Below are 6,687 nucleotides of genomic sequence, written 5' to 3'. Positions count from 1 at the left end.
GCAGTGAGCAACTTTAACCTTGTCTTGACCTCAGACATCTGAAAAACAGGAATTCAGTAAATGCGTGAATTTCTCTTTATCCCCCATGCAGATGTTCCAAGAATTAATTAATTCTTCATCTTCTGAGTTTTAAGATTTATTATTATCATTTTTTTAAATAATAATAAATGAGCAAGTGTTACAGCACCTGTGCCAAACAGCCACCAGATGAGGATGGTCCTCCACTGAGCCTTTATGTGAGGTGAGCACTGAGGACAACTTCACAGGGAGAAGTAGAAATGGGAGAAGCCTGTAATCCAGACAGGATGAATCCTGGCAACTGTGAGGTGCATGAGGTCATCTGAAGAGCACATGGGTTACAGAGCTCCAGCGAATGCATACTCTTCCAACTGGATCCCCATGGCTGCAATGTATCAGACTTCATTTGCTCATGCACATGCCTCCCAGCAGCAGCCTCCTATCTGAAATTTAGGATTCACAGGAAAGTTAGAGGACATGGAGAATTTCCACATCTTTAAAACATTGTTGTTACTCACCTAAGTGACTATTGTAAAGTCCTATGATTTTATCCAAATATTTGCTGTATCTATTTAAAGTTGCAACTCTGGAATCATGCTCTTTTATACAAATCTGCTTTCAATTTTTTTCTAATAGGAATTTTGAGTTTTCCTGGTTAGGTAAAAACATTAACTCTAAAGGATCAGCCGAAACAAATAGTAAGATTTTTTGACATAATGTCAAAAAAATAGTGAAGAGCTGTGAATTTCTGCATGTTGAGGGTTCTAGTAGAGTACAAGCGGGTATCTTCCCACCACATACAGAACCTGCTCAGGGAATCCTTCTCGATTCGAGTAATTATTAGACCAACTTTGTTGATGGGCTTCTCCACTTCACACAGGACTGTATACAATCAATCAATATTTAACATCCTTATTATAGGGGGACAGAATTCCCCGCGTCAGGTATCCTATCTTAAAGCAAATCCTCAGCCTCTTGCAGCTCCTCTGACTATGGCTGTGTATGTCCTGGCTGGATCTGGCCCAGACGCTTTATTTCTAGTGCATGAGATGATTAATTATGTGGTTTCTTTCTGTTTGTCTGATAGACTCTGAGGTAAGAGAGTGATGGTTGCTTAGTGCACTATTATTAAAAAGCTGCTTTTCATAGCCTTGAACAGGCTTGAGTTGTGTGCTACAACTAATCATAAAGCTGCTTACTTGGAAATGTAATGCTTGTTAATACTATACTGTACTTTTATAAGTAAACTCATTTTTGATTGGCTAGCATTTAACTATAATCAGTAATTAAGGGTCAGCCATCCAGTAAACTCATTAGTTTACACCAATTACATTTGGTATAGTAACTAATGATTCCATGGATCAAGCCATTTACTTCTAAGCTTTCAAAGTATAATTATTGTGTAAATCAGATAGAGTGTAAATCTTTTCCATACGTTTCGGTTGGTAATTGAGAAATAAAATGGTTTCCAAATGTATTCTCTGTCCAGTTTTTGTTCTGCAGTAGATCTCTCGGGGGACTCTTTAAAGTATATGGAAAAGGTGATGTCAACAGCAGTGTACGCTGGGCAAACTGAGACAGGATTAATTAATAGAGATGAAAGAGAAAAGCCAGCCCCTTGCAAATTGTGGTCCAGGCCTCAACTTGGACATCACACCTTAAATGACAGTTTACAATCCTGAGCATGAGTCACACAGATTGACAAGTATTCAAAATAGAAGAGAATTAAAAATCCTTTATGTTTAATGTATAAAGTCCTTTCCAATACGCAGCCTTTAAGATGGTGTAATCTCTGGAGTATTTTGCTTTGAAGTTTAATATGTAGTTCCTCACATCCACATAACATTTTCAACACGTTAAACAAATTAGTCTCTGGTTACAGAAGTTTTTAGACATTTACAAGTTGCCATTTAACTAAATTTAATATGTGCCAGTGAAGTTGCTCATGCACTTGTTCATTTAGAAAAATGCACTTTTGGAATGATTAATAAATAAACCAGCCTTTCCTATCCCTTCAACTCTGGTGTTTATTTGAAAGCAATCTACTTTAAAAAGACATTAATATCCCTAGAATTATTATTAGAATAATTGCTTTTACTCTTCTCGGAACACGCATTTTTTCTCATTTCCCTTCAGCACAGACAGCTTTCGACTCAGATATAAACTTCCTATTATTATTCCCCACTCCCCACCCCAAAAATGAAGAATAGGAATTATATACTTTTCACTAAGGAATAATTAATTTGTCTCAAGTATTAGAACAGAGAATTGTAGAATGACTTTGAATGGTAGTCTCTAAGGAGTAGCATTGTTTGTTCTCTTCGGTCTTTAATGAGCTTTAGTAAATGGCCAGGAAAAATTACCTTCTTTCTGTAATATGAGAGAAGCGAAGAATGAAGGAAGCTATAGAATAGCTAAGAGAAAAGGGAGCAGCCACACACACACACACACATACACACACACAGCTGTGGTACCGCAGTTCTTCCAATGGCTAGTATCTTCCCTTGGAACTGAGCTCTTGGGGTTCCAGCTTTTCGAGTTAAAACATAAAACATCCCTAATAATTCTGTATGAGAGAAAATTCCTGGATGTCTCCCACATATTGACAGAGTCTGGCTTGCGCTAGGGGACAACTGCCTGTAGACGAGCTTGGAAGTCATTCTGGTTTCCTCTTCTTTGGCACTAATTTTGAATTTTAAGACTCTTTAGTCTGTTCTTGTTGTATTTTCACCCTTGAAGCAATCACCCTTACAGTGCCCCAGTCTGTTGCCCTGTCTTTCAGTCGATTTCTTTTCCTTCCACTGCATTTTCATTGTCACTCCTGTCCAGAACAGCCACAGAGGCAGTAGCGGCAGGTGTGTGTGTCTGCTAAGGATATGGACCTGTCACCATGGATAACAGAGTATGTTCAGAAGCACCTTTTCCTTCCTTCCCTTACAGCCTCCACATATTTCCTCACTACCCATCCCCACAATTTGACTTTCAGCAGCCAACTGAGACCAGCACAGGCGGAAAGAATCCAGTGGAATAGGGGCTCTCTCTGATCCATTTCCCTTGGAGCTGTTCCAGTTTGTAAGGAATAATTGCTCTCAGAGCATTACTGAGGGCAAGAAACCTGGGTTCTGTTTCCCCTTTCTAGTGAATACTTCCATATTTTGTATTTCTCAGGATAGGGCCTGACAGACACGTTTTTCCACTATGCAGCTGACAAGTCCAGTGCAAGCTTTCCCACAAGAAGAAAGGACTCAGGAAACACACATCAGGACTGCAAGAACATATTCCTTGCAGAACAGCTGATAATCTCTTGGGTAGAGTGCTGATTCAGGGAGGCAAAGGATTCCAACTCACCTCGCCCTGAACAGAGCTGAAGACAAGTCTTATGTCTCAGTTTAATGGCAGCAGCCAGCAGACTGAACCACAAAAGCCTATTAGAGAAAGAAGGGTAGAGGAGCACAGAGGCAAGACGTGCAAAAGGCAGCAGTGCTGCCTGTCATTATCCTGTGGGAAAGGCCTTGTGCGGGTGTCCAGTTCCTAGAAAGAGGCTGAGCAAGCATGGCGAGCCGTGAAAGTAGCACACAGCATTACAACACCTTCATCTGATTGTGGCTCAATGGGAGGTGCTCTTGTGGCAGACATCAAATTGTTGGCTGGAGCTCAGGAGCACCAGAGATGTAGAGAAGGATGGTGAACATGGGGAGAGCTGCTTGGACCCATCCCAGACACTTAGGGAACAGATAAAAGGAAAAGGCTGCTGCCAAGGCAAAAAGCATTTCTCTCTACCATGGGCCCTCTTAGTGCAATTGCTAGAGAAGAATAAATGCAGACAGATGTATGAAAGACAGATAGTAGGCAGTGACATCAGGACTAGCGAGTGAGGCAGAAACACTGGAAAGAAGAGAAAACAGAAGGTAAGAAAGACGAGAATTGGACAAAGAAAAAGGGGAAAAAACAAGGCTGACCAAGTCACTTCTGGTATTGCCTCAATCTTCTGGTAATAAGATAGTAACAGTAAGACAATTGCAGAGCATGTGAGGGACTCTGAAATCCATAAATATTTAGGAGGCATTGAAGTGTCCTGTTGATCAGGATCACGTTAAAAAGAAAACAGTAAAACTTCTGACAGGTCTGAAGCACTGCTGTCAGGAAGACAAAAAGGAACAGGACTTAGGTGCTCAATCTCATGTGTGTAACCAAGTATTAAAATCCACACCCAAACATACTTATGTTTTTAAATAGTAGAAAAGATTGGGCCTATTTCAGACCTGCAAGAACACATGGCTTAAAGCATGCGGCTGCTTTCTTCAGAAACAACCTTCTGTGACTTCTATAATTTATTCCTCCCAAGATTCATTTGAACATCTGCAGTATCATTATTTGAGTTTGTTATACTATTACCTTTAAAATTTTACAAGCCATGCAGCAGGATAGGTGACAAGTTGAAAAGTTAAGGAGGGTTAATTTAGAAGTTTTAAAGCAAAGCTATTTTTGAGTTATACAAGTGCAAAAAAGCATGTGAATCCAAACCTCCATGGTTACATTTAAATAACTCAGAAACTGCTGAAAGGATTTTCTTCAAACTTCACTCAAGACAAATCCCTCTGGGCTAAGACCAAGCATGAGAATTTAACTCAAAAGGTGATTGTTGTCTGAAGGGAGTTTTCCTTCTCCCCCCCACCCCCTCCTTTTTTCTTTTTTTTTTCTCTCCTCCTGCTTATTTTGTTTTCAATGTTCTAAAAAATAATAGCACTGAAAAATAGGGGCCTGGAGTGTAACTGTTTCATATCCATTTTATCATTAAAATAAGAAAAATGCTGTTCGTAAACTACCTCTTTATTAAAACCAGACCCATTTCTCTGCCTCCAGCCATTACCAGCAGCCTCAGTGCCCACCTATAGCAGGCATTTGCTGTAACTGGGTGGCTCAACAGAGAAATGTGGAGCTGTACTCCCAGTCCCATCTGCAGCTTCTTTGCATGCCTCAGCAGTTCAACTCAGCTCTAATACTACCCTAAATGGACAACTGAGGATTCTCCTCAGCAGGAAGTCTTTGGAGAGAGGAGAACCAGCAGCTCTGCAACAGTCCTTCCTTCACTTTCCATCCCCAGTTCATGGGAGGTGAAGCATACTCTATACCTGCAGGTTGACCTAAACGATGTTTTGATTTTTCACCCGTCTGGGATTTGGAAAGCAGAAAGGTAGCTTGCAGTCATGCTTTTCTGAACTCACTGACTGCAAACTCCGTGTATCTGGCAATCTCATTCATTCTTCCCCTTTATGGCTGAAACCAAGGGTCTTACCTCCTGGTCCTGTAGCTGCAGGAACTCCTGTAGAGGAAGAATCTGATCAAAAAAGATGGAATCATTTTCTTTCTCAAAGTTTTTGAGGTCCACTTTAAGAGCAGTATCATGAGTTCTGGTAGCATGGCTGTCTGGGTTAAAAAAGAGAGAGAGAGAAAGAAAAAGAAGAGAGAATGAATTTATTTCCTGCTCAACTCTCCCACATTTTGTTCTCTATGAACTGTCCCAGGGCAGACAAGGGCCTTTCCCTCCCCCTTCTATCCAGACTCGCTTCTGATTCTGGTGGCACCTCCCACAGTTCCTCACTCATTTGTTTGTTTGTTTTTCCATCTGCAACGTTTGCCCCCTCCAAAGAGCTGGTCTGCCAGTGGAATAACCGTAACTTATTTCATTTCAAATGCATTCAGAAAGGCATGTGAATTGTTCGTCCAAATCTGGAACATGTGAAGAACGGATGGGGGAGATTTGGAATATGTTTGCTAAAACAGTTCATCACATTTAGCCAAGGCAACTCAGATAAATGTGGTAATGGCATCCCTAGTCTATCCCCCATATCCATGACCTGGACTAAAAGCTGTTTGGGAAAGGTCCAACCCATTGTTTGTGGCCCTAACACAATGAAGCATGCAAGCTGTGGCAGTACTGTAAAGCTTCGAGTTTGGAAACAAAATACATGTTTCCTAATGACTGCTAACACTGAACAGTGGGAAATGCAGCTGAAAAAGGGCATAGAGAGGAGCACCAGAAAGCTGAAGTTTTGGGCTCAGTTCTTATTTGTTCCGATCTTGGGGAAGTCTACTCCAGCAAAACACGGAGGCTTTAAAGTTGATAACAAGATGTGGTAGCTTACCAAGCAGTGAGCATCTCCTGCAAGCTTCATGCTGCACACACTGTCAGAGCAGGCAAAGCCCAGCAAACCTTCAACTAACGGAAAGTTTTCAAAATAGATCATAATGTTTAAATAATCAAAGAAGCTTTTCCATTCAGAAATGTTTCATATGCTCTCTGCCACAAAACTTCTGGGGTATTGTTTTTCACTCAGCACTTCAAGCTGTCTGCTACTATCTCATTCATACAGCTTTTTCATCACAGGTCAACATTATCTGACTAGATTCAGATTAAATCTTAATACATGGTTCATCTGGAAAACCCTGACTCCAAGCATGCTGAAAAGCTGCAGATATAAACAGTGCAGTTTCCACTGATGATAATGTATTAAAACATATCCTAGAAGGAAGACTAGCAGGAAAGGGAAGAGTGCAGAGTTATGGTCACAGAAGAGAATGTCCTTCATTTTCAGATGAGTTTTTACATAAGAGAGAGAATGAATGTGGCAAAGAGAGAAGTCTGTCTCCTTACTGCTGGTTCTGCAG

At 40.8% G+C, this 6,687-nt stretch overlaps 1 long non-coding RNA gene across 2 annotated transcripts; it reads right to left on the bottom strand.

The window, feature by feature from the left end:
- Positions 1-202: 202 nt before the first annotated feature.
- LOC140255797 (uncharacterized) lies at positions 203-6,286 on the bottom strand. Of its 2 annotated transcripts, none has more exons than XR_011904547.1 (3): positions 5,621-6,286; positions 5,315-5,445; positions 203-461 (listed from the first exon to the last, which is right to left on the bottom strand). It is a non-coding gene; the product is annotated as an uncharacterized lncRNA (long non-coding RNA). The 2 variants fall into 2 exon arrangements; XR_011904548.1 differs by having other exon boundaries at positions 5,315-5,748; positions 6,165-6,286.
- Between the last annotated feature and the right edge of the window lie 401 nt (positions 6,287-6,687).

This window comes from Excalfactoria chinensis, chromosome 8, assembly GCF_039878825.1.
Source record: "Excalfactoria chinensis isolate bCotChi1 chromosome 8, bCotChi1.hap2, whole genome shotgun sequence".
Taxonomy (NCBI): Eukaryota; Metazoa; Chordata; class Aves; order Galliformes; family Phasianidae; genus Excalfactoria; species Excalfactoria chinensis.
Note: the sequence above shows the minus strand (reverse complement) of the source record. Positions and strands in the feature narration are given on the sequence as shown.